At 50.2% G+C, this 27,977-nt stretch overlaps 1 protein-coding gene and 2 long non-coding RNA genes across 4 annotated transcripts in view; all 3 read left to right on the top strand.

The window, feature by feature from the left end:
- Positions 1–914: 914 nt before the first annotated feature.
- LOC150008081 (uncharacterized) overlaps positions 915–27,977 on the top strand; it is a 597,743-nt gene continuing 570,680 nt past the window's right edge. For both annotated transcript variants that reach the window (XR_016511090.1, XR_016511089.1), the window contains exon 1: positions 915–1,068. This is a non-coding gene — a long non-coding RNA (uncharacterized LOC150008081). The remainder of the gene's footprint in view (positions 1,069–27,977) is intronic.
- LOC150008088 (uncharacterized) lies at positions 10,689–15,948 on the top strand. The gene is made up of 3 exons (XR_016511091.1): positions 10,689–11,407; positions 13,733–13,802; positions 14,726–15,948. It is a non-coding gene; the product is annotated as an uncharacterized LOC150008088 (long non-coding RNA).
- GPBP1 (GC-rich promoter binding protein 1) overlaps positions 25,717–27,977 on the top strand; it is a 60,308-nt gene continuing 58,047 nt past the window's right edge. Inside the window, exon 1 of the mRNA XM_090276102.1 lies at positions 25,717–26,076. The gene's annotated coding sequence lies outside the window, so the exon portion shown is untranslated. The remainder of the gene's footprint in view (positions 26,077–27,977) is intronic.

Below are 27,977 nucleotides of genomic sequence, written 5' to 3'. Positions count from 1 at the left end.
CTGGGGGGAGGTCCCTGTGCCCTGGGCGGTGGTCTCTGGGCCCTGAGTGTTGCTCACCCAGGAGCACAGGGGCTCAGATACCGACCTGGTGGCCTGCAGCCCTCCCGGGGCACACAGGCGGCCTCCTCCTGGTCTCCCGGGGTCAGGGTGGGTCAGACCTCCGGGTCCTGAAACAGCAGCTTCTTACAGACGTCGATCCCTAAGCTTAGTAGCTGTTCCCGGAAACTAAACTTTTCCAACATTTGAGTCCCCATCGCTTTCAGTGAGGTAGGGGCTGGGTTTTGGAGCTGCAGCAACGGACCAGCTCAGAGCCATAAGGAAGGCGGTCAGGTTGGGGGGCGTGTGCTGAGGGACGTGGGAGAAGCTGAGCAGACGTCAGAGGTCCCGGAGGTGGGCAGCTGTGATCTGTGAGTGGGCGGCTGAGCATGGTGCTGGGACTTTCCATCGGAGAGTCCCCAAACGTGGAGAGACACTCCTCTGAAAAGAGTCACCGCAAAGAGACGGCTGAAGAGATGAGCCTGGGGAAACTGCATGCAGCCGAGATTGTTGCAGGAAGACAGATCTCTGGGTAGGGGCATTCTCATGCCCCACCACCCAGGTGGCATCCCGTGACTCAGGAGACGATGAGCAACTCTCGTCTCCGCCTTCGGCTTTAGGCTGTCGAGGCCACTGAGTCATGGAATCCTGGGTAAAACAGGTTCTGTTGTATACTCCATCTGCTTCCTTGTTAATGAAGTCTTGATATGGAGCTGGCCTTGAGGATTAGTGGATCTTCCTTACTTCCTTGACAGGTGCTAGATAAAACAGGAGTTACCCTGGCCGTATTTTACATATTAATGCTCTTGTAAGAATTCTTTCACTTGTAAAATTCTCCTGTTGTTGGCTGGAATGTCACACCCTATTCTATTCCCTAATAAAAAGAGGATGAGGCTTCTCGCTCTCCGCTGATGGTCTGAGCGAGCCACAGCCCTCCGTTCGTTACTGGCCAATCATCCTGCCTGCCGGATTTATTTCAGCGTCCGAAACCACAACCAACCCAACATCTGGCGCTCGAGCACGGACCAGAAGGTAAAAACCGGGACGGGTAGGACCGAAAAGGAAATTGCACGGGTCTAAGCAAACTTTTCGGAAAAACGCTTCGGAGTAATGGGGAACAGTCCTTCAGTTAAGGAAGAATATATTAGGCTTTTAAAGTCTTTACTTAGAAGTTCAGGTGTACAGATAAAAGAGAGTGCCTTAACAGATTTATTCTTGCAGGTCAAGAAACACTGTTATTGGTTTACTCCAGAGAGAAGAAATCAGTTAAAGTTAAGGGTGTGGAAACAAGTTGGTAAAGCTCTTAGAAGAGCGCACCAGACTGGTCCTCCTATAGCAGGCGAAACATGGGCGGCCTCTAACCAGGTGGCTGTGGCCTTGCAGCCATTTCAATCGGACTCTGAGGCAGATTCAGTAAAAGCTTGTAGTAGTCAGCCCTTGCCTCCAATTTATGACCAGTCGGAGATAATTAACAATGAAACTCCGGGAGATATGCAGGGTGCCGTTGCGGCCCCGTCTGTTCTGGCAGAGGATACCGGGAACAATAGCCCTGCTCCTGCGCTGACTGCTGCCGCTGCGCCCAGCCCCCCGCTGGCGGCGGCTCCAGTCCCGCTTTCAGATTTTGAATCAGATGAGGCTCCACCCCGGTATCCTCCTTTGTCGCCACTTCCAACATTTCCTGGTGAGAATGCCCAGCTGTTGGCTGCCTTTAACAACATGTCTAAATTGTTTGAGAAGTTTGCTGTTAATCTAGATACTAAGTTTGAAAAACTTGTTAATCATTTGGATTCTAAGGAGCCTACTGCTCCTCCTGCTGCATTTCTGGCTCAGGAGTCTCCGCCCTTTGTTCCGACGTTGCCTCCGGCTGCCACTACAACATCTTTTGTTCCAAAAAATCCTTCTGATTATACCGATTCAACCTTTTGTTTCGCTAAGCCTCCAAATTTAACAAGGGTTATGCTTCAGGCCGAGGAGGAAACACCTCCCTCGAAAATGTGGACTAATACCTCTTCAATATTCCCAGTATTAAGAATTCAACAACCTCCGAATAATCAACATCCGCAGGGCCAGGTTGTTGTTGCCCATCGCAATGTTGAGTTTCAGTTTTTAAAAATTCTTAAATCCTCTGTTTCTAGTTATGGACCGAATTCTCCTTACGTGTACGGTCTCATTTCCTCATTTGCTAATGATAATCTTTTAATCCCAGCGGATTGGGATGTTCTTTCTCGGTCCTCCCTGGAGCCCGCGCAATTTTTACAATTTAAATCTTGGTATAGCGAGGAGGCCAGGCGGGTCAGCCGTGAGAACGCCGCCCTTCAGCCGCCTGGGGCGACATTTGAGCAACTTACGGGTACCGGGACCTTTTCTGCGGTTAACAATCAAATTCAATTATCTAATCAGATTCTTGCGCAAGTGAAGGATATTTGCCTCTTTGCTTGGCAACAATTACAAAATCCTGGGGAGGTGGCAAAATCTTTTGTGAGAATCCTCCAAGAGGCCAATGAGCCCTATACTGAATTTCTTGCCAGACTCCAAAGTGCTATCAAAAAGGCCACTACTGGCATTGAAGCACAAGATACGTTATTCTTAATCCTTGCCTATGAAAATGCTAATGCGGATTGTAAAAGGGTGTTGGCTCCTGTGAAACAAAAGGGTGGAACGGTTGAAGATTATATCAGAGCATGTAGAGAAATTGGATCTCAGACTTATGGTATTAATTTGTTAGCCTCGGTTATGAAAGAAAACTCTCAGAATTCTAAAATTAGGTGTTTTAATTGTGGTAAAATTGGGGATACTAGAAAAGATTGCAGGAAAGGAAAAGGAGAAAAGGGGGTAGAAAAATCCTCCCAGCCTCCGGGACTGTGCCGAAGGTGTTACAAAGGAAGGCACTGGACCAATGAATGCCATTCCAAAAAGGATAAACAGGGCAATCCTTTGCCGCCCCTCCCTTCAGCAGGGTCGGGAAACTGGCAGCAGGGCCCAGCTCGGGGCCCATCAAACAGTACGAGCCCAACTACTCAGTTTCCTGTCAGCTCGGGGCAAACCCACCAGCTGATGAATTAAAACCTAAATCTAAATTATTTATCTCAGAATTATACCACTCGACCAGGTCGAGCGCGGCCTTAGATATACCAGCTCCTGCCGCATTTTCTTTGTCTCCCGACAAAGGAATCCAGAGAATTCCTACAGGTGTTTATGGCCCACTACCGGCTGGCAGTGTTGGCTTGCTAATAGGAAGAAGCAGCCTGACTAGTAAAGGAATTATAGTACATTTAGGAGTAATTGATGCTGATTTTACGGGAGAAATTGAGGTTATGATGACAGCAGAAAAGCCTTGCTCTTTTGAGCAAGGGCAGCGCATTGCCCAATTGTTAATTCTTCCGTACATCCCCGGAAAATCTGTGCCTGCTACACGCACTGGGGGATTTGGAAGTACTGATAAACAAGTTTTTTGGCACACTCTGATTAATGATCAGAGGCCCGAATTAACTGTACAATTTGAGGATGGAACTTCTATTACTGGATTAGCAGATACCGGAGCTGATGTATCCATTATATCTTTGGAACATTGGCCCAAGCATTGGGACACTAATATTATTAAAGCTAGCTTTGTAGGCTTGGGCACCCTTGACAAAATACATCAAAGTACTAAGCCTTATTCTTGCTATGGGCCTGAGGGACAAACTGCAGTTTTGCAGCCTTACATGGCCCCAATATCTGTTACTTTATGGGGAAGAGATTTATTACAGCAATGGGGTGCTACGTTATCAATACCCACAATTTCCCCCGTATCAAAGAATGTTATGTTTAATATGGGTTATAATCCTGCTTTTTCACAACCTAAGCTGCCAGAATTTGATACCAGGACAGGACAGGATCGTCGAGGCCTGGGGCATCCTTCCTCTGATGCAAATTTATTTTAAAGGCCACTGTTGAGCGCTTCGCCCTTCCTCTGAAATGGTTAACAAATAAACCGGTGTGGGTGGAACAGTGGCCTCTAACAAATATTAAATTAGAAGCGCTTCATCAATTAATACAGGAACAAATAAATCAGGATCACATTGAACCAAGTACATCCCCATGGAATTCTCCTATTTTCATATTAAAGAAAAAATCTGGAAAGTGGAGAATGTTAACTGATTTAAGGAAAATTAATGAGGTAATTCAGCCTATGGGACCTTTACAGTCAGGGCTACCTAACCCTGCATTAATTCCAAAGCATTGGCATATTATTATAATTGATTTAAAAGATTGTTTCTTTAATATTCCCTTACAGCCACAGGACTGTGAAAAATTTGCTTTTACTGTACCTGCTCTTAATAATCAAAAGCCTAGTCAAAGATATCAGTGGAAAGTACTTCCTCAAGGAATGTTGAACAGTCCTACAATGTGCCAGCATTTTGTTAATCAACCTCTGGAAGAACTCCGAGGTCAATTTCCAGAGGGAATGTGCCTACATTACATGGATGATATTCTACTAGCACATCCCTCTGAGGCACAACTATTACAAATGTTTAAATTAACTTCTGATTTGTGTGCTAAGTATGGTCTTCAAATTGCTCCAGAAAAAATACAAAAGAAGGAGCCGTGGAATTATTTAGGATACCAAGTAACTAGAAGTCATATAATACCTCAGAAGGTTAAAATTCGTAAGGATTCTCTTCAAACCTTAAATGATTTTCAAAAATTATTAGGAGATATTAATTGGCTCCGACCTTCTATGGGAATTCCTACCTATGCTCTTGAAAATCTTTTTCGCACTCTGGAAGGTGATTCCAATTTAAACAGCCCCCGATCATTAACTAAAGAGGCTGAAAAGGAGCTTGAATTAATTGAACAATATTTCCAAAATTGCCAATTAAATCGTATTCAGCAACTAAGTAATCTTAAGTTAATCATTATCCACAGTGCTCATTCTCCTACTGGGGTGTTATGTCAAGAAGAAAACATTATTGAGTGGCTATTCTTACCGCACAAATCAACCAAAAGACTAGAGACTTATCTCAGTAAAATTATTCAAATTATAATTCGTGGCAGATTACGTTTTAGACAACTTTGTGGTCAAGATCCTGATGAAATCATTGTTCCTTTTACCAATAAAGAAATTGCTAATCATTGGATATTGTGTGAAGAATGGCAAAATGCCTTTTCTGACTTTCTAGGTAAAATTCATAATTCATATCCTTCCTCCAAAAGGTTTCAGTTTTTAAAGCGGACTCAGTGGATACTTCCCAAATGTGTTGTCTCACAACCTTTATCTGAGGCAGAGACATATTTTACTGATGCTAATAAATTTGGTGTTGCTGGTTATAGTAACCTGAAAAATAACAAAACTATTCAAAGCCCTTATACTTCTGTACAAAAGGCAGAGTTATTCGCTATTGTTATGCTTCTAACTGATGTACTTTCAGTTCCTTTAAACATCATTACAGATTCACAGTATGCTGCCCATACTGTTCAAGCCCTGGAAACTGTAACCATACCTCAGAATGGTTCTGAACTTAATACTCTTTTCTTACAGTTGCAGTTCCTCCTTCGAACTCGCCATCATTTAATCTACATAACCCATATTCGATCCCATACAGGTTTGCCAGGACCCTTAACTAAAGGCAACAATTATATAGACACTCTAGTTGGTTCTGTTATCAAAGCTCAAGCTGAACATCAGCTCCATCATGATAATGCTCGGTCGCTTAGACACCGGCATAACATTACCTGGCGTCAAGCACATCAAATTATTAGGGACTGTTCTACATGTCAACTTATTAACCAACCTTCCTTACCAATAGGTGTTAATCCTAAAGGTTTGCTACCTAATCAAATCTGGCAAATGGATGTTACTATTGTACCTAGTTTTGGAAAGCTTAAATTTGTTCATCATTCTATTGATACTTGCTCTAAATTTTCATGGGCTACAGCAATGTCTTCTGAACGTGCAGGATGTGTTATTACACACCTCCTCGAAGCTTTTGCTGTTCTTGGAAAGCCAGAAACTATTAAAACAGATAATGCTCCAGCTTATCTCTCTAAAAAATGTCAGGAATTTTTTTCTCAACACGATGTTAAACATGTTACTGGTATTCCATATAACAGCACTGGACAAGCTCTCATTGAACGTCATAATCGAACATTAAAAGAGCTTCTTGAAAAACAAAAAGGGGGATATAGTATGGACTCCCCAAAGAAAAGATTAATGAATGCAGTATTTACTCTAAATTTTTTGCAAATTGGTGATGATTCTCTCGTTCCAGCTCAAAGGCATTGGGCAATGAAAACTGTTTCACCAATAAATCAACCTGTCTATTATTATGATGTTTTAACCTCCAATTGGCTCCCAGCAACTGTTATTCGATGGGGCCGAGGTTATGCTTATATTTCCACAGGCACTCAGAATATTTGGATTCCTGACAAACGCCTTAAGCTGCGTCATGTCCTCCCAGAAGAGGGGACGAGAGGACAGCGGCGAGGAGGACTGGAGGAACCTGCCAGACGGGATGCAGAAAATGACTCTAAAACGGAGAAGGAGACACCTCTGCACAGCCCAAAGACGAAATCAAGGAACAAACCTGCCAACTTAAAATCAAATTAAACATTTAGTAAATCAAGGAAAAGTATTAGTCCAAGCTAATCATAGCCCACTTACAGCTGAGGCCTTGTTTTTGGCAATGCTTGCCATTTTATCTATTCAGGCCCCTGGAGCTAATGCTGAAAATTATACTTACTGGGTTTATATTGCTAATCCACCTTTAATGAGAGGGGTCTCATGGTGGGACCCTACTGTTCCTATATATCATAATGAAACGGGTTGGCTTCCCGGTCCTTTTGATATACGTGGTCCTTTAAAGCCTGATGAGGAAGGAACAATGGTTCCATATTATGTTACAGGAGTTTCTGGTCCACCTATTTGTTTTGGTGCCGGTTATCACTGCTTTAATATTGGTCTCCAAAAGTGGCTCACAGTAGAAGGAAATACCACCGGGTTATATAATAAGCTGTTAATAATGCTCTCTGCTTATACTCCTACTGGTTATATTCCAAATCATTGTGAATTTTGTTCTCCATCGAATGAGCCACTCTGTAAAATGCCAACGTTTCTCTCAGTAACTGATTGGGTCCATTGGACTCAGTGCAGGGGAGAACAAGTACGAGTTATTGTTAATACTTCCTATGGAAGCGTCATTACTTGGAGTCCGTATGGCTCCGCTCGTACGGCAGATCCTAAGCAAAATATACAATGGACCAATAACATTACTTGGATGACTGGTATTGCCAGAGATTCCATTGTTTGGCAAGAAAGTGGTTTTTCACCACCATTACCCTATATGAAAGGCTTTTATTCTCAACCTCATTTGTGGAAATTAAGTGCAGCTTTTGAACCTCTTAATGTCTGGACGGGACGGCTATATCAGGCCAATGGTTTTCATAACCTTACTTTTGTGCAAAATGTTACCAGATATTTTCAGGCTTGTGTTAAACTTCCCTATTTACTACTCAAAGGGAAAGTTACCTGGGTTCCTGAGACCGGCGAAATCTCTTGTTTTAATTGTACTTTGCATACCTGTGTTAATCATACTATGAGTTTGTCTCCCAAGGAAAGTCTCTACCTCCTGAGAGCCCGAACTGGAGTCTGGATGCCTGTTCAGCTTGGCCGTGCATGGCAAGACAGCCCTGCCTCTGGACTCCTTCATAAGGTGGCTGAACGACTGCTTCGCCGGAGCAAGCGCTTTATCGGCCTCCTTATTGCAGTCATCATGGGACTAATTGCTGTCACCGCTACCGCTGCGACTGCTGGTGTTGCTCTTCATCAGTCTGTGCAGACTGCGGATTTTGTAAGGACTTGGCATCAGAATTCTGAACAATTATGGACTGCTCAACGCCAAATTGATGCTGAAATGCAGTCTGAGTTAGCTGATTTAAACCAAGCAGTTGTTTTAGTAGGTGATCAACTACAAAGTGTTAAAAGACAGTTATTGTTAAAATGTGATTGGAACCAATCTTCTTATTGTATTACTCCTGTTCCTTATAATGAAACTGAATTCCCTTGGGAACGGGTTCGTAAGCATTTGTTAAATCATGATAATCTAACCCAGCATATTATTACCTTACAAACTAAAATTCATACTACTTTTGAGAAACATTTAGAACAATTATCTGGTCAAAGTATTTTTGAAGATGTTATGAGTGGAATTGATAAAATGAATCCTGTTCCCTATATTAATGGGTTCATTGGAACTCATGTTGGAACAATTTCTTTATTCCTTATTTTCATTTTAGTAATTGTTATTGTGTTTTTGCGCTATAAGAAAAGACAGAAAGTTAAGTCTGCTATCTTCTCAGTCATGCTCCATAAGACATCTGTAAAACAAAAAGGGGGAGATGTTGCAGGAAGACAGATCTCTGGGTAGGGGCATTCTCATGCCCCACCACCCAGGTGGCATCCCGTGACTCAGGAGACGATGAGCAACTCTCGTCTCCGCCTTCGGCTTTAGGCTGTCGAGGCCACTGAGTCATGGAATCCTGGGTAAAACAGGTTCTGTTGTATACTCCATCTGCTTCCTTGTTAATGAAGTCTTGATATGGAGCTGGCCTTGAGGATTAGTGGATCTTCCTTACTTCCTTGACAGGTGCTAGATAAAACAGGAGTTACCCTGGCCGTATTTTACATATTAATGCTCTTGTAAGAATTCTTTCACTTGTAAAATTCTCCTGTTGTTGGCTGGAATGTCACACCCTATTCTATTCCCTAATAAAAAGAGGATGAGGCTTCTCGCTCTCCGCTGATGGTCTGAGCGAGCCACAGCCCTCCGTTCGTTACTGGCCAATCATCCTGCCTGCCGGATTTATTTCAGCGTCCGAAACCACAACCAACCCAACACGAGATCCCATCAGCCGAGATCCCATCAGGATTTAGTTTCATAGATGATCAGGTCAAGTATCTCCTCCATCCATTCGCATTTCTGAAGGAAAAATACTGTGAAGGGAGGCCTCTGTCCAGGAATTCCCCCTCAGGACGGGGGAGGGGAGGGAACCAGAGGCCTGAAGGAGAAGTGGGAGATTTGACCTTCACTGACCTTCACCAACCGGCAGTAACTGCCCTGACTTCTCCCTGGGATCTGGGAACTGGGAGGGTGTTTTGATTGTTACAAAGAGACCATTTTGTAAATTTATATTGTAGTCAACCTACCTTCTTTTAAAAGATAAATGCTAAGTACTTCTTGCTTGGCTTTAATGTACATTGACTCCGGTAGGAAAGCAAATACTGAATAAAGTGAAGGGTAATTGTACTTAACCTTTTGTGGGAAACTTCACCAAAAAACAATCAGAACTTCAGGGAACAACGCTGTGACCTGTCAGCTGATGCCATTTATTTAAAGCCGTGGGGCACACGGTGTCCTCTGCCCTTGCAGCTCTTGCAGTCAGTGACTCCACATGGGGGAGCTCTTAAAAGATAAACTGAGGCACATTAAACATTTTAAGAGTTTATTTGAGCAAAACCAGACTTGAGTTGACAGCCTCCATCCATCCAGCAGCTGGAGGAGAGCTGGGGGTGGCGGGGCTGCAGAAAACGAGGCTGGACCGCAGGGAGCGGAACAAGGAAGTTACCCTGATTAGAAAAACAAAAAACAAAAAAAAAAAACGGTTGGTTCCTGGGAGGTCACGTTTCTTTAGGGAAGGGAGGGTCTATCAGGCAGGTGACCTTGTTAGGTAGAACTTTAGCAGGAGGAGGAGGGGCGGGAGGGGTCCCAAGGACTTGCAGAAGAAGCTCATAAATAGCTTTAAGTGCCTCCAGCCTGTTTTTAACAGGATAACAAGAGGTGGTCTGGAGCAGGATAAACTCTGAGTAAGCAAACCTCTGCCCACACCTGCGCTTAGGGGGTCACACCCTCCCTCGGAGGGATGTGCACCCCCCCCTCCCACCACAGCGGTTTGTAATCCCCTCACCCACCCCACACGTTGTGCCAAGTGCATTCCCCCTCACCCCACCCCGGCAGCTCTCTCCCAGGAGAACACATCACTGACCAATGGACTTGCTGACCTGTAATTCTTCACAGTGTTGGCAAGAAGGACCCAGCCGCCCATAACCACCTCGCTAGTGCTGATCAGGGGACTCCTGGCTGACTGGTCTGAAATTCCACTTCTGGGGGAGCCAAGACTATAATAAAGTTAAATCCTCATTTGGTCACAGGGGTTGGGGGGTGGGCTTAGCATAAGCAAATCCATCTTGGGCCTGTTGGCTTTGTTAGAAACAAGGTCATAGTGACTCCCAAACCAGTAGCAAAGTCATTGGTAACAAAAGGCAAATGTAATTGAAGGGTCTTAAGGGCAAATGTAATTAAAGGATCTCTGAGAAGGGAGTGGACAGCATTAGCATATTCACAAATCACAATGGGGGCATTTAGATGAACGCGTTAGATTGTACCTCCGGAGTATCCAGTCATGGAGAAACAGGGAAGGAGGAGAGGGGAGGGGAAACTAGTTGCGTTAGGGTGGGGAAGCTAAGACTATAAAACCAGGTTCCTTTGTCTACTTGGGGCGCACATTCTCCTGGCTGTGAGGGTGCGCCCGGCTCTGCAGACTCGTGAATAAAGGCCTCGTTTTACTGCTCAAGTCCTGTGTCCCAGTTTTTATTGTGAGCGTTTCTCACAGCTTGTCTCCAACAACACAGAGACATGGCTATTCCACTATGCAGTCCTCGGACTAAGCATTTACACACGGAACTGTGTGTTTTATTATAAACTCCTTCCACTTTATTATGGTAAAGGTGTGAGAAACGCTCACAATAAAAACTGGGACACAGGACTTGAGCAGTAAAGCGAGGCCTTTATTCACGAGTCTGCAGAGCCGGGCGCACCCTCACAGCCAGGAGAATGGGCGCCCCAAGTAGACAAAGGAACCTGGTTTTATAGTTTTGGCTTCCCTACCCTGAAATTGCCACCCTAAAGTGAGAGCGATTAGCTTCCCCGCCCTAACCCAACTAGCTCCCCCTCCCCTCTCCTTCTCCCCCGTTTCTCCATGACCGGATACTCCGGAGGAACAATCTAACTCATTCATTTAAATGCCCCTACTGTGATTTGTGAATATGCTAATGCTGTCAGCTCCCTTCTCAGAGATCCTTTAATTACATTTGCCCTTTGTTACTAATGACTTTTTACTAGTTTGGGAGTCACTATGACCTTGTTTCTTACAAAGGGGCGACACAAAATATTTATTATTTAAAAAATGGTAGAGGGTATAGGTATGTGGAGCTGGGACCTGCTGGCCCTCACATAAGAGCTTCTCATTTAGGGATCAAGAGACCCTCTTCAGAACACAGTGAGAACCAGGAACGCTCCGGTCGGCGCACAAGCACAAATGTGCCGAAGCTCCCGTGGTTAGTGTTTGCAAACGGGCTTGTTCTTGGGGGCCACAGATGAGAGGATGGGGTGGCTGAATAGGTTAATAGGTCATCTGGGCTTGGTAGGTGCAAAGAGAAAACAACCTTCTTTCTTGCTCGTCTTGTGCATGTAAACCTGGTCTCCAGAATCACTTCTGTCTGTCTCAGGACAGAATCTTGGGCGTGTTCTACGGTATTTTTCCTGTCACTTTCCGATAACAAAAAGGCCAGGTCAGTCCAACAATCTATATTCTAAGCTCTCATCAATTCAAGTTCTTTCCTCCTTTGTGCTCAATTCTTTTCAGGTTTTAAACCTTTGGTAGGGGAGGGGCCAGGTCAGTTTCTTCTCTGTTTTCTGCTCTCCTGGCCCCACGTTCAGCTTGCTGGCATCACCACGCCCTTCCAGGGGTCCTTCCGAGCCCAGTCCAGCTGCTTTGTGAGGGATAAAGAAGCAAGCCAGTGACTCTCAAACCAGGAGGAGAAAATTAACAGATGCATCATGGAAAAGGGGCGAGGAAATGACATTCTGCAGCTCCTCACACACATCTCTGGGGTCAGAAGGAGGAAGATTGTCATCACCAAACACAGAGAAACGGGAAGATGTAGCGAGTGTAACTTTGCAAGTGTGAGAAACGCTCACAATAAACACCGGGACACAGGACGTGAGCAGCAAATCGGGGCCTTTATTCACGAGTCTGCAGAGCTGGACGCACCCTCACAGCCAGGAGAATGTGCGCCCCAAGCAGACAAAGGAAACTAGTTTTATAGTAAAGTGCCCCACCCTAAAGTGAAAGTGATTAGCTCCCCCTCCCCTCTCCTCCTTCCCCGTTTCTCCATTACTGGTTACTCCAGAGTTAGGATCTAACATGGTTATCTAAATGCCCCTGTTGTGATTTGTGAATATGCTAGTGCTGCCAACTCCCTTCTCAGAGACCCTTTAATTACATTTGCCCTTTGTTATTACTGATTTTCTACTGGTTTGGGAGTCACTGTGTCCTTTTTTTCTACACAAGTAAATTGGAGATAGACCTATAACTAGATTACCCTTAGTTAATCACACCCTGAGTTAAGTAGTTAATAGAGTTAGAGTGTGAACCCGGAGTAATCAGTAATGAAGAAACAGGGGAGAAGGAGAGGGGTGGGGGGAGCTGATTGCATTAGTATAAAACCAGTTTCCTTTGTCTACTTGGTGCGCACATTCTCCTGGCTGGTGGTGCGCCCGGCTCTGCAGACTCGTGAATAAAGGCCTTGCTTTGCTGCTCAGGTCCTGTGTCCCGGTGTCTTATTGTGAGCATTTCTCACACCTTCATGAAGGCCACTTCTGGCTCCTAGGTCACCTGTGCATCTTCTACCCGACCTGACCGTGGATGCGGGCCATTCCCAATGCGCTCTGCGTCGTCAGCTCTGGTGTCAGGGAGGGTCATCATGGAGACCCTGGTCCTGGGTCAGCTGTCCTGTGTCTTGTAAATGTCCGTCCTCATTGTCTTAAGGATGGCCTGAGCACCCTCCTCCATTTGTCTGTGCTTATTTGCTCACTTTGTCCCCGTCCATTGACGCAATACAGTGGGTGTCTGATGCCCCTGTCTCCTTTTTTCTTACAATCAAAGTTTTACTGTTATAAATACATATGGAGTCACAGGGCACTTACTCTTTGTTACAGCCTCAGCATTAGCCAGGTGCCTCCATCAGAGTAGACTTTCCATGGCAATTTTTTAAATGAATGAATGATTGTTATATTGGTAAAAAAAATTATTTTTGCATGTAAGTTTAAGCAAAGAACAACAAAGAAAATTCTAAATATGTTTTAGTTTTCATCTTTCTCCCTTACCCAGGTCTATTTTCTCATTCCAATTCTGCTTCTCTCACTCTTTGAGTCACCAACTTCCCCAACAAAGTGATTACCTTCTTTTGCCTGCATTGCTTTATGCTTCTAGGAGTTCGGCTGAACTTACCCTTTGCAGTGAAGAAGAATGCTTCCCAGGCTTTCTCTGCTTCCCCTTCGTTCTGCTGAAGTGAAAGGAGCTTCTGCCCTGGACAGCAGAGGAACATTGGAGAGAGTAAATTGCTTCCTTTTCTATTATTTCCCACAAAAGGGATCTTGCTTTAAAGGGAAACTTATTTATAGATAAAATAGGTGAATTTGATTCTTCTTCGGGTAAGCCTCAGTGTTGACACAAAAAGAGAGAGAAACAGAATTGTTACAGTTCCCCCATTGGTGGTTTATGATAGTCAGTTCCTTTACCAGAAGTGGAAGGTCTTTCACAGTTGCTTCTGGGTATCGTGGCTGAATGACTACGTTACATAGTATCCATCACCTTACAGGACGGAAATGCTGAAGTCATGGGCGTTCCTTAGACCAAACGCGACAGAAACCCAGCACAAAGCAGTCAAGGCAAGTTCTTTGCTTCCATTACTGTGAAGCCCAGAGACAGTCATTGGACTTGACCCAGGGGCCAACAGAATGTTAGGGTTCTGGCTGTGATTCTCTCTCCGGTAGGCCAGATGGAAACGTGAGTTTCCCACCGGGTGCTCCAGACTTACACCCCATTGTTTTTAGTGACTCCAGTAGAAAGAGAGTGAGTGCATGTGCAGCGCAGTCTCAGAGAAGGTTCGCGGCTGTGGCTTGGGTGAGGCACCACATCAGTACTGCGGCCAGGAAGGCAGCACCCGGCCCAGGCAGCTCTGGGACCCATGACCGTGCCTGGAACGCGGTGAGGGGCAGCTTGGGTCGTGGGCCGGGGTTGGCCCCGCTCATACTACACAGAACGAATGCCCTCAAGAGACCAGCATTCTGTTATCAGAAAAGCAGGGAAAAAAGAAGGAAGTGCCCTAGTTAAAAAGACTCCAATTTAAAGTTCTTCCAAGTTTGAGGGTTTAAAGATGGCAATTTCTCAAATTATTCTAATATTTAATAATTTTTTTCTACTGGAAAGTATCTCTATTTCTTTTTTAAAAAATATTTTATTTACTTATTTCTAGAGAAGGGGAAGGGAGGGAGCAAGAGAAGGAGAGAAACATCCATCAGTTGCCTCTCCCATAAAAGGCCCGACCGGACCGAGCATTGCTCACGCTCTGACTTATAAGCACATTTACTTGTTAGAATCTTGATAGAATCGCCAAACAGCTGTAACTACTTTGCTTCCATAACTTCATGGGCTGGAGAGAGAGAAAATTATAAAGAAAAAGAAGAGAACACCAAGCCGTGGCCGGGGCACACAATAAACAAAAGAGATGCGAAGTAACTCCACGAGTGAAGAGTGTGTTTCTTTTTCTGTCTTTTTGTTTTATTTATTTTTCTTCCTCTCTTTGGTGTAGCGCTCTCAGTTTCGTAGTCAGTGAGGTCCCACCACCGGGCCCTGGGAACACACGCTGTCCCTCGAGGACTCAGAGCGCGGACGGAGGACACCGGCAGCCCTTCCTCCCCCAGCTCCCTCCCGACCCGGCTGGAGACCCCAGAAGCGCATTTCCGACAGACGATAGGGAGCGTCGTCCAGTCCCCCCTGGGGAAGGGGGTGGCGCGAGCCCGGGACGCAGGTCGTCGGGGCTCACAATGGGCTCCTGCCCACCTGGAGCTGGTCTGAGGCTGGCACCCACTGCGCGTTCCAGCCTGAACCTGTGCCTTCCCGCGACCCTGAACTTCTCTGCCTCGGGGACCTAACTCGGGCGGGCCACCAGCCGCCACCCACCGGCCCCAACTGGAAACCAGCTGTCGTCGCCGACTTTTCCTGCCGGGTCCTCACACACAGTTAAGCACAACGTCCTCTGCGAAGCTCCTGAATCTGTTCGTGCCCAACGTGCGACGCCAACCAGCCGAGGGCGCGCGAGGCGGGGACTGGGGGTCGCGGCGCGAGGGCACAGGCGCGCCCGCAGGAGGAGTGGGGGCCGGGGCGGGGGCGGCGCCACGGTCCGTGCCGCAGCCCACGGGCCTCTCGCCTCCTTCCCGGGGCTGCGTCTTCCGCTGCTCCCCTCCAGCGGACCGCGGGAGGCCTCTGCGCCGGCGCAGGCGGGCACGTCGCCCCCGTTCCCTCCAAAGCTGCCAGGACGGACGCCCGCCCCGCACGGGCCGGGTGCCTGCGGCAGGTCTCGGGCCGTCCGCGCCGTCCCAGCCCCGGCAGCCGGGGGGCAGCCGCGGCCTCTCGCGTCTGCAAACGCCTGGCTCCGCTAGGGGCGCACGGCGTCCGTCCGGGCCGTCGGGCGGGGTTCTTGACCGGCCGCTTCTTGGGAGGACGCCGTGCCGCGCTCTGTGCGCCTCGAAGGTGGCCCTGAGCGCAGAGCCTGGAAAGTCCCTCCCTGGCCGAGACGGAGCGGCTGTTCCCGGGCGCTGGAGCCCGCGGCGGTGAACAGGAGACGCAACGTGAGAGTCCCGGGCACACGCTGTGCCTTGATCGTTTGTGTCCTCCGTGCTCCGCCGACAGCGCAGCAGCAGCTCCCGGCGCAGAATAAATCCGAATCGCGGAATGCAGACACTCCCGAGTCTCCGGGAGTAAAACTAGCGACCCTATTAAGAGAAACAGTGCATGGATCATATCTCACTAGGACCTGGTTCATCTTAAATGCTCAATAAATAACGTTATTTTGCCAAATCTTTTTATTTATTTACTTTGCTGTTGTTGGTTTTATTTTTTAAAGTATATTTTATTGATTTTGTTGTTACAGTTGTCCCTTCTCTCCAGCAATCCCACCCCACTTAGTTCATGTCCATGGGTCGTGCATGTAAGTTCTTTGGCTTCACCCTTTCCTACATTATTCTTAACATCCCCCTGTCTATTTTGTACCAACTGATTATGCTGCTTCATCCCTGCACCATTTCCCCATTTCTCCCCCTCCCCCCTCCCAGCTGATAACCCTCCAAATGATCCCCATACCTATGATTCTGTTCCTATTCTGGTTTGCTTAGTTGGATTTTGTTTTTATTTTTTAGATTCAGTTGTTGATAGTTGTGAGTTTGTTGTCATTTTATGTTCATAGTTTTGATCTCTTTTTCTTAAATGAGTCCCTTTAACATTCCATATAATAACGGCTTGGTGATGATGAACGCCTTCAGTTTTACCTTGTCTGGGAAGCACTTTATCTTCCCTTCCATTCCAAATGATAGCTTTGCTGGATAGAGTAATCCTGGTTGTAGGTCCTTGCTTTTCATCACCTTGAATACTTCTTGCTAGTCCCTTCTTGCCTGCAAAGTTTCTTTTGAGAAATCAGCTGATAGTCTTATAGGCACTCCTTTGTAGGTAACTCCCTTCTTTTCTGTTGCTGCTTTAAAGATTCTCTCTTTATCTTTAGCCTTTGGCATTTTAATGATGATGTGTCTTGATGTGGACCTCTTTTGGTCTATCTCATTTGGGACTCTGTGCTTCCTGGACTTGTATGTCTATTTCCTTTGCCAAATTAGGGAAGTTTTCTTTCATTATTTTTTCTAATATGTTTTCAATTTCTTGCACTTCCTCTTCTCCTTCTGGAACCCTTATGATTCGGATGTTGGCACTTTTGGAGATGTCCCAGAATCTTCTTGTTATCTCTTTTTTTTTTTTTTTTTTTTGGAATTCTTATTTCTTAATTCTGTACCAGTTGACTGTTTAATTTTTCTTTATGTTCCAGTTCATTGATTGGAACCCCGGTTTCCTTCCCTTTACTATTAGTTCCATGTGGATTTTTCTTTATTTCACTTGGTGTAGTCTTCATTTCTTCCCTTATGTGTTTGCCATATTCAATGAGTTCTCTGAGCATCCTGATCATCAGTGTTTTGAACTCTTCCTCTGATAGGTTGGCTATCTCTGTTTTGCTTAGTTTTTTTTCTGGAGTTTTGACCTATTCTTTCATTTGAGCCATATTTCTTTGTCTCCTCAATTTGGCAGCCTCTCTGTGTGTGTTTCTGTGTACTAGGTAGAGCTCCTTTTACTCCCTGTCTTGGCGCACCTGTTATGTTGTAAGGGGGGAGCCTTAGGTATTCACCATGGTGGGGTGACCCATTTCCCTGCTGTATGGTGCTGTATGTAGGGAAAGGGTTGGAGAGGGAACAATGCTGCTTGCTCGGCACTCACCCCGTTTCCAGTCACTTCGCACACTTCCTGTATGCGACTGGCAACCCTCTAGCTGTTGCCCTGGTGATGTTCCCAGAGTGGATGGGTTTGCCTCAGTTCTAGGACCATGGGGACCTCTAAATGGACTCTCCTGAGCAGCTGGCGCTTTCGTCCACTGCCCCATCCTCTACTGGATCTCACGGCCAGAAGCCATGACGTTTTATTTTCCTGGTGCTGGAATCTCGGGCTGTGCGCTCTACTCTGGGGCTGTGGTCGCTCCCCAGGTGTCCCTCCCAGCTTTCACCCACCACACCTGAATGTGGGACTGCCCGTTCTGCTGGTTACTGCCACTGCCTCTGCCTCCTAACTGCCGCCACACCATGTCCTTTCACCCTGGCTCCTGTCTTTGCCTCTCCTACCCCTCTGGATGAATATTTCTTATTTAAATCCTTGGTTGTTGGACTTCCATACCTTTCAATTTTCTGGCAGTTCTAGCTGTTTTATGTTTTGAGGTTAGTAGAGATCCTTCTTATGGTTGTGCAAGGAGGCCTCCATCTTCCAAATCTTCCTTTCAAACTACCATCCTTGGCTCAATGATTCACCCACTGACATATGAACCATAATTTTTCCACCACTCCCCTCCCCTTCCTTTCCAAGCACGCTCTCTAAATTCACAAATGTTCATGGTTTATAGGAAGAAAAATTAGATACAACCTAAAAGTTCTTTCAGAAGGTCGTCGTCGTCGGCATCCGTCCGTCTCGAGAGACGATGGTGTAGCTTCTACTGAAGCTACAGAGCCTGGGCAGGGTGATATGGAGGGTCTGCTGTTGCCCATGCAGCAGACCCCCCCTCTCTTCGCAGCTGAAGGGTCCAAGGGAAAGACGGAGTCAATACAGCTTGGCTTCAGGTGCGCCGCAGAAGGTAGTGGTTATATAACATAAGGTAAATGCTTCCAAAGGATTATCAGCAAGTCTTAAAAATAGTAAGTTAGCCCTAAGTGTACTGACATGGAAAGAAGTCTATATATTATTAAATTGCAGACTGGAATGTGTAGGTCAATTTTATTAAAATATACATGTGTGTGTGACACATGTGTGCATAGGAAAAATCTACAAGGATCACAACAAACAAGTTTAACCCCGGAGGTATGATGGGACTTCCTTCTAATTTATATATGCTCATATGGTTTACATTTTAAATAAAAGTTTCTATTATTTTCATAATTAAAAGGAAAGCAAAAGATTCAAATATAATCAAAGGTGCTCTTGTAACATAAACTATACTATTACCATACTCATTTCTATGAATTTTAATCAAAACCAGTTAGTGTGAACACAGCTTCTGGTCTCAGTGAAGCAGAAGTGTGGCAGACCAAGGCGGGGGTCGGGGAGGCAGGCCTCGCCCACCGACTCGCAGTCCTGAGCCTGGTCCGATAAGACCGCCAGGTGTTCCGAAACCACCAGAAACGCCATGATAGCGCAGGGGGAGGGGAGCCCTTGAACTCCTGTGTGTGTCACTCCCACTGTCTGGGAAAGGAAGCCTTTGAAACTGTGTTCATCCCAAGGTCTGGGGAGGGGTGCGGGAGGGGGAACCCAGAAGCCGGCTGCAAGCATAAAACCCCTAGAATCCCAATGGTCGGGGCCCTCAGACTAGCTGGGTGCTCAAGGGTGTTTCATAAATACACTTGCCCCTCATTTCCACTGCACGTGTTGTCTGTGAGGAGAGAGCCGAGGTGGGGGAGCCCCTGCCTTGGTCTCCCTGGTAACAGAACTGATCTATGATTACTGTAACTCTGAAACTTACAGACTTAAGCTATCGAAATGAGAAATCTTCAGTTTCCCCTGGTGGGGTCTGATCGTGTCACTTGGCTTCTACATGTGTCCCCATATGCCGATGGGGCAGTAGACTCTGTGTCAGGAGAGGCCTTTGGGCATTTAAGCAGAGGGGGTGGGGGGTTGCCGCTGAGTTTCACCAAAAGCTACTGATTCAGTCAAGGTACTCAGGTCCGTGATGGACTTCCTTTCATGGAATGGGCATTCAGAGTCAAAAGTGGGGGCTGCTACCCCATATGAATGTGGAAAGCTGAGAGGCTAGGAAATCCCCCACAAAGAGATTTCTAAGCAGGGTCCCTCATGTTTATTGTACCCAGAGGCCCAGCTCGGGACTCAGTTTCCCCTCATGCTACCCAGTCGGTAACAAGGTGCAGGGGTGGGGAGTCACACTTCCTGGTCTCCTGGGCCCCACTTCCAGAGGTGATGGAGCATGTCCTATATCAAAATGGGCCGCACGTCCTTGAAAAGACTATGGCAAAAGGGACAAGCCACCTTAGCAACGACAATGCAAGTGCCCATGTTTCCGCTGTAGGCGTAAATTATAAATGCCATGCAAGAAGAGGCTTGGTTTGGAAGCCACATGTTGGGAAGGACATTTAAAAATGTTTGCTGGCAGCTGTGCTTATGCCAGTGATTTTCCTTCACACCTCCTAGCAGAGGGGTTACAGAGCTGGGCCAGTAGGGGACCCGGGCCACCCATCGCTGGAGCCTGGGGGAATATGTGCCAACCAGTCGTTCCAATTGAGAAGTGGTCAATTCTCTGCTAATTAGTTCTATGTACAATTTAAAAACTCGTCAAAAGGGAGAAAATCCTTGGTAAAGGAAAATTTATAATCATGGGGTAAGTTAGGGATGTCTTAATGGGAGCAGAAACCTTTTCTCGTGCACGGCAGATTAGGAAAGGAGCTCAAAATGCCATCTTTATTGCGTTAAAGAGATCAAAAGGACTAATATAAATCTTTTTAAATGAAGAACCAAAATATTATGTTAATTTAAAAAATGGAACACAGACAAAATAAAAACAAATGTGGGGACTTTTAGAACATATGAAATAAAAAGTCGATATAAAGCTGTATGTACGCTATGATGCAGAGATATAATATGCAAAGAATGTGTGAAAGGAATCGTCGTCGGCAGCCGTCCGTCTCGAGAGACGATGGTGTAGCTTCTTAAGAGTCTATCTGCACCGCCGAGAATGGCTGTGCAGTCCGACTCGGGAGTGACACGGTATCTGTCTCCTCCCGTGTTGAATCGACATCTTGCGATGACGCTGGAGTGTCCTCTCCAGCGAAGCTGAAGCTACAGAGCCTGGGCAGGGTGATATGGAGGGTCTGCTGTTGCCCATGCAGCAGACCCCCCCTCTCTTCGCAGCTGAAGGGTCCAAGGGAAAGACGGAGTCAATACAGCTTGGCTTCAGGTGCGCCGCAGGAGTTGCCGGTGTTGACTACAACGTCAAACCGCCTTAGGGACTCCGGCTCCGGATTTTCTGTCGGGGTTTACTCCCTTAGCCTTTCCCCTGAAGAGGTATGCCACAAGGCAGCGGAGGTTTTTTGGAGTCAGAGTTTTCCTTCTCTGGTGAAAGGAATACATTCATGTTTACGACCCATCATTTCTGGGTGGTAAGTTATTGGTAATTTTGATTTGTATATGCTCTTCTGTGTCTGTTAAGCTTTCTCCAACAAGTATATACTACTTTTATGCTTAAAAAATTGAAATGAGTACCAAATTTACTGGTCAAATTTATCATTAGATGTCAACATGATTAAAGATGACACAGATCTTTTCTAAAGATTTTATTTACTTGTTTTTTAGCAAGAGGGGAAGAGAAGGAGAGAAACATTGACGTGAGAAAGAAACAGCAATCCGTTGCCTCTTGTGCACCCCCAACTCGGAACCTGGCCCGCAACCCAGGCACGTGTCCTGACTGGGAATCCAGCTGGTGACATTTCGGTTCGCAGGCTGGTGCTGAGTCCACTGAGCCACACCAGCCAGGGTGACACAGATTTTTTCAGTTAAAATTACACTCCATCATTTTTCATGTTTTAGATAACATTTTTTTGTTTTTAATTTAAAAGAAAATTTTTTATTTCTTGTAGAGCAGGGTTCTTTTTAAAAGAACCATCCTCCAGTCCTTTATTCCCGCAGGTAGTATTTATGTAATACCTACTCTGCCCAGCATTGTACCCGGTGCTGGGACAGAGCAGGGGACAAAAAGGGCATGGAATCTCTCCTTTTGAAACCCATTGAGAAGAGGGACCCATGAAAAGGATTAGCACAAATTGTGAAACTTGCCAGAAAGAAAGAGAAGCATGCAAATATTTCTGATTATACCAAGGAGAACGGCTGCGTGTTTCTGATTTTCTCCAGGTGGGATATCTGAGCCTCAATTCAGATAATCTGTGGACCATGAGTGCAAAAGCAGGACCAGGGTCAGCAGTGAACCGAAAATAGGAGAGAACCTCTGCACCTCTGCACCAGGGAACAGGGACCCAAGAGGTCGGTCAGGCTGCGCTGGTGCCTGGGAACAGGAGCCCAGTGGGTTCCGGATGCTTCAGTCATCAGTCCATCCAGCCTTCTACAGGCTGAGCTTTGGTTTAAGGGCAGGGGGTGAATAGAACAGTGTCTCTGACCAGGGTCTCACCACCTAGAAAGTGGAACAAAAGAATAAGTAGTGCCCTGGCCAGTGTGGCTCAGTTGTTTGGAGTGCCATCTTGTACACTAGAAGGTTGGGGGTTCGATTCCTAGTCAGGGCACATATCTAGGTTGCAGGTTCATTTGGGATGCTTATGGGAGGCAACCAATCAATGTTTCTCTCTTTCCCCCCTCCGTTCTCTCTAAAATCAAGACACATTAAAAAAAAAGTGATAAAAGTTCTGAGCTTTACCTGATGGTTGCTTACCTGAGTGTTATTTGAACAAGATCTCTAGGAATAAAAATAAAAATTTGCAAAGTAGAGAGTGGAGAGGGCAAAGGCAATCTATAATTAAAGGGAATAATAATTGCACAGAATGTTCAATAAGAAGGGAAAGTCTGCGAACTGCAGGTAACACATGACTAGAACAAGATTAAAGGGGGAGAAGTCATGTATTTAACAAATACTGGCGACTTTACATCACACCGTGACTGAAACCGTGCCAGGTGCTATAAATAGACATGAAGAGGACCTTGTTGCTGTGCTCAAGGATCTTTGCGTCCAGTGGTAGAGACAGACGAGAGACTGGCCATTGGAGTCTCGTGCAACAGGAGCAATAATAACAGACGTCTCACAACTGGAGGGAGGGGGGCACTGGGTGGAGGGGAGCAGAGGGAAAAGAAATCGGGACAACTGTAACAGCATAATCAATAAAGCATATTTAGAAACAAACAAACAAACGTCTCCGACATCTTTCCAGGATCAAAGTAGAGGAAATGGAATGTGGGCTTTCACAGCCAGAGGGGAGCTGATTAGACCGTTCTCATGCAAATGAGGGCTCCAAATTCTTGCAGTTTGATTGGTCTAAAAGGCATTGTCCTGATTGGGCAGAATGGAGCCTGTCTGACTGGTCAGCAGATAAGCTGATGACTAGTTCTGATTGGATGAGGAAAGCCTTGGTCCTATTGGTTGCAATAGGATTTTAGGAAGCCCTTTATAAAGGCAGCTCAGGCGGCAGAAACGCAGTGGGGGCAGGCTGTTCCGCGCGGTCTGCTCCTTGAAGTGTAGTTTGCAGAGGGGCTCCAGGGCGGACGGAAGTGGTTGCTAAGTTCCATCTTGTAAAAATTGGAGCCTAGGTAGCCCCCAGGAGCCCTTCCTAGTAGGTCTCTTCTTTCTCAGGGTTCACACACTGCTAGTTTTATTTCTAATAAGATAGAACATTTTTCCGTAGTCATTGACACATATATGACTGGCTTGTTCATATCCTTTAACTTTTTACAAGAGTTGGTTCTTTTCATTAATGATTGGTAAAGGTTCTTGACATAGCTGTTAAGTCAAACTAGCTACAAGGAATAATAAGTGAGTATATATAATTAAATATTAAACTGTCATACACGTTACAAGAATTCGTTTCCCTAGTGTACTTTGCAGAATAAGGACGAGGAAAAGCTCTGAACTTGCCTCTCTGTGCGCTCACACGGTGCATACTTACTTGTCACTATATATATGTATACACACATGCTCAGCCAGAGGCAGCATTAATTGCAGCGGTGACCAGCTTCCCCACGAAAGCCAAGCGTGGGAGCCGTCATTTCGGTGGGCTTCCGTCCAATCCTCTCCCCGGGACGTCTGTGGTCCGCTGAACTACAAGCCCCAGAGTGCACGGAAAGGGACGACCAGGTTTCCGTGCAGGGAACCTTTGCGACTCAAACTGGGCAAGCTCGTTATTTTCCGGGGTTCCCCTCCCCCACGTGCCTCCAGGCGCACAAAGCTGCTTCCTCCCGGAAGCCTACCTTCACCGGTGTCCGGGGGGGGGCCCTCCCCTTGTTAGGCGAAGTGACTACACGACATTGACTTAAGTCGCGTGAGCGCTGGCACCTCAGCACACGTACACAGGACAATCGGCCTGTCGACGGTGCCCAGCAGCCGGACGAACTCTCGGGGAGTCGGGGCCTAGCCCCCAGGAGCGAGTCCCGCGGCCCCAGCATCCGCTCCCGCCGGCCCACGGCGGCGCACCGTGGTTACAGGCGCCGGCCCGCCGGCTCAGCGCCGCCAGCACGTGACCCGCGCCGCCTGACCGAGCGCGGGGCCGCAGAGAAGCGCCTCTCGCCCGCCCCGGGGTTCCCGTCGGGCGTTTTGCTCTTGTCCTCCGGGCAGCCCCACGCCTTAGGCCCGCGGCGACGCCGGGCGGGGCACGCGCTGGAGGAGGCGGCCCCTTTGGGAGCAGCGGGGAATCCCCTCTCCTCCGAACGTTCCCGATTGTTCCGGGGGCGCACGTCAGCAGCAGGGGGTAATCCCCGACTCCAGCTGCTCCTGACGTCACCGCGCGGAGCCCCGGCCCCTCCAGGGCCTCCTCGCAGCCCCGCCCCGGGTGTAGCCGCGCCTTGGCCCCGCCCCCAGCCGCCCGACGTGGGGGGCGGAGCGTCTCCGGCCGGGGCGTGATCGGCGGCTCGGGCCAGAAGGTTCTGTGGCGGAGGCGCTCCGCCGTCTGCCCCGCCCACAGGGTCGTTCGCGGCTCCCCCTCCACGCCCCGTCTCCCGCCGCCACGCCCGCCCCCGCCCCCGCGCCGCTTCTCCTCAGCCCTCCCGTTCCTGCCCCGCCTCGCCACCGTCCCCGATCTCGCGAGACTTGGCCCAGAACATTGCGGATCGGGTCGGCGCCATTTTGGGACGGAGACTGGTTGTGGGGGAGGGAAAAGCGGCAAAAGGGGATTATTCAAAGTACCGAGATCCTGGTCCCGGGACCGAGCGCAGGCACCCCAGGCCGGGGGCCCCTGTGAGGTGGCGGAAGGTAACGCGGTGCTCCGTGCCCGCGCCGGAGTCTGGGGTCCCGTGAGGGCGTCGGGCGGCGTTGGCGGCGCGCGGTGCCCGCGGACGGGGTGCGGGAGCCGGGAGCAGGCCGGTGGGGGGGTGGCGTGGGCCCGGCGGCGGGGCGGGGGTTGCGGCCGAGCCTGGCGGGGGCCGGCCCGCCTTCGCGCGCTGCCGCCCCCTCGGGCTCCGGGGCCGGGCGGCCGGGGCGTAGGGTCGGGGCCTCCGTCGGGCGTCGGTCGCTCCCCGCGCGCGCCGGCCCTGGGTCTGAGCGGCCTACGCGGCGGGGGAAGCCGCTTCCTGCATGGAGACAAGTGGCGCCCGTACTTCGCCCGGCGGCCGCCCGCCGAGGCCGGTGCGGGACGGCGTCGCCCCCGGGGCCCGCCTCCCAGCGGCCCTTGCCGCCCCGCGGAAGCGGCTTCCGCCCCCGGCGCGGGGAGCGCCCGGCCCACACCTGCCGGTGTCCCGGCGGGAGCGGGCGGCGCGGGGCGGGCAGCGGGGCGCCGCTCGCGGTGGCGGCGTTTGCCCGGAGGGCGAGGCTCCTGCTGCGGGCCCGCGTCGTGCCCGCGCCCCTGCCTGCTGCGGAGGCGCGGCCGCCCGGCCCCGCGCTCGGGTCGGCCTCGCCGCCCTGGAAGTCGGGACTCGTTCCTGGCTCCACGTCCGAACTCTGTCGTTCAAGTTTCTTCCCTGTAACTTTCACAGGTGACCGAGGGACTCGGGCACGCAGACCGTCCCGGGGCGCGAGAGGCTCGGATACCGGAGAGGCCATCTTGGACCGGCCCGTGCGGACCGCTCTGCCCAGAAGCGGAGTGAAGCGCCCGGCTGCTCCGGGAAGCCGCGGCCCCACGGCTGAGGCCAGCGGCCGGGGTGCAGCTGCGGGGTCCCGCCCCCGGACCCCCAGGGTGCGGCCGGCCCGGAGCCGCCCGGAGGTCCCGTCGCCGCGCGCAGACCGCCGGGCCCCGCGGCAGCTGATCCCGCCCCGGGCGCTGGGCCTCGGCCCCGCGGGCGCCATGGGCCGGCGCGCCTGATGAGGACGCCGCGCGAGCGCCTGGCCGCCGCCTGGTCTCCGGGTGTCAGCGCGCGGGCGATGGTGCGGCCCCCGGCGGCGCGGCGGGGCTAGATCTGCGGGCCGGCGCGGGATGCGCTGCGGCCGAGCCGGGCGCTCGCTGCCTCCGCTGCCCACCGCCTAGGCCGGACGTCCCCGAGCGAGCGAGCGGCGGCGGCGGCGGCGGCGGCGGCGGCCGCGTCGCATGGAGTGACGGGCGCCGGCTCGGGCCGCGGGACATGGGCAGCTGACTCGGGCGACGCCGTCTACAGCCGCCTGGCCTTCGCGCGCCGTCCGGACCCCGCGCCCTCCTGCGCGTCCTGCAGGCGTCGGTGAGTACGCTGGGGCGGGGGGGCGGCGCGGTCCGGCTGGGAGGGACCCCCGCAGTGTGTCCCGCAGGCCTGGGGTCCCTGAGCCTCCCCGGAAGGGCGCCGCGCTCGCGGTGGGGAGGGCGGGGGCCCTGTGGGTCCCGCTGCCAGAGTCGGGGCCCTGGGCGGGGCGCAGGCCGTGCTCGCGCTGCAGCTTCGGGCGCGCGCGCCTGCCTGACGTCGTTCTGTCATGGGAAGTCGAGGCAGCGACCGGCGCTGGGTGCGCTCCGCTCCCAGGGCAGGCGCGCGTCCGTGGGGCGGGTGCAGGGCGTTGGGCCTCACGAGTCAGGGCGCTTCCCGTGGGTCAGAGGCGCGCAGCTGTAGGGGTTTCAGGTCGTGGGGGTGTTAAGGCTGTTACCGCCCGTGAGCACGCCGGCGCTGCTGCCGTTAGACCTGGTCTCGCTGACTCGTCTCTCTGAGGTCGGGGAGTGACGCCCGACGTGAGGCCCCGATGCCTCTCACTGTGGCCGGTCGTTGGTCTGTGACTTGTTTCCGTCCCCTCGGCATGGGGGCGCGCCACCCCGCCTTTCCGATCGTGCGAGGCCGGGGCTCAGCAGTGCCCTCGTTAGGGCGGACGGGCAGGCCCTGTTCTCAAGGTCAGACCCAGTGTTTTCATGGCGTTTCCACCGACGCGGCAGAGCCTCCTCCCTGCGCTCGCTCAGTTCCGTGTGCCCCAGAGGAACGCGCCTCTTAAACGTGGCTCAGGACCTGGCAGTGAGCGCCCTTGATCGGCTGCGACCCTTCTCCTTGGAGCCGCTCCGTCGGTGGCGTCGCCTTGAGCGGGAGATCAGGCTTCGGGTGACCCCGGAGGCCGGGTTTCCACTGAACTTGACGCCGGAGTAGAGCGTGGGGGGCCTTCGCTCGCAGCGGTCGTTCAAGGACAGGAACGTGCACGTGTGCCTCGTGCTGCCACGTGTCCCCGGCGTGAAGCCGGCAGTGCCGCTAGTGGCGGCGCGGGGAGGCCCGCTTTCTCCCGCCTCACTTCTCTCTTTCCGCCTGGGCCTGGGCGGCGGACGCGGCGGGGTGCCCGAGGGCCGGCGGCCGTGCCCTGCGCTCCGCACGCCGCTCAGTTCCCGCCCTGGTCCTGCGAGGGGCGCGCTGTCCGGTGGGGAGCAGGGAAGGGAGGTCAGGCGGCTGGCCGGCCCGGGCTCCGTGCCCTCCGGCGGCGCCGTCCTGACCGACGCGTTTTGTTGGGGCGCCGCGTTACCGCGACGCTCCTGGCGCTCCCGTACTTCCGGCCGTCGCGGTTCCCGCCGGTGACGGTCCGCAGAGGAGCCGTGAGGCCGAGGGAATGAGAGCTGGCGGCGCCGTTTGGCAGGAGCTGAGCGATGACTTGGGGCCGCTGGCCGTTCAGACGGCGTTGGGCCGTGTTGAGAGCTCCGCGCCCGGGCCCCTCTGCGCAGCGAAGCGCTAGGTGCAGGCCGGCTTCGCTTGGCCACTTCTGTCTTAAAGACTTTGCTTAGTTACTTTAGGGGGAGGGCACAGGAGGGAGTGGAACAGCCGCGGGAGAAGCAAGCACGTGCCACTTCTGTGCTTAAAGAATAGAAGTAAGTGGGTGTCAAGTTTGTTGATCAGATTTATCATCAGATGTCATGATGAAAGATGACACAGACGTTCTCTTTTTTAAAAAACATTTTTTAGGGAGTGGAAGAGAGAGAGGGAGGGAAACATCAATAGGCTGCCCCGTGCACGGCCCCAACCTGGGACCTGGCCCTCAACCCAGGCTGGTGCCCCGATGGAACCAACCGCCACCTTCGGGTCTCAGGCCGGCGCCCAGTCCACTGAGCCACACCAGCCAGGGCGTTTTTTCTCCGGTTTTGAAGTGAGATTACTGCATGGATTTTTGTGCTTAAAGTTGCTGATAC

Source organism: Furipterus horrens, unplaced genomic scaffold, assembly GCF_987537825.1.
Source record: "Furipterus horrens unplaced genomic scaffold, mFurHor1.1.pri manual_scaffold_5, whole genome shotgun sequence".
NCBI classification, from domain to species: domain Eukaryota; kingdom Metazoa; phylum Chordata; class Mammalia; order Chiroptera; family Furipteridae; genus Furipterus; species Furipterus horrens.
The sequence above is the reverse complement of the archived record's forward strand: the minus strand, read 5'-3'. Positions and strand labels throughout refer to the sequence as shown.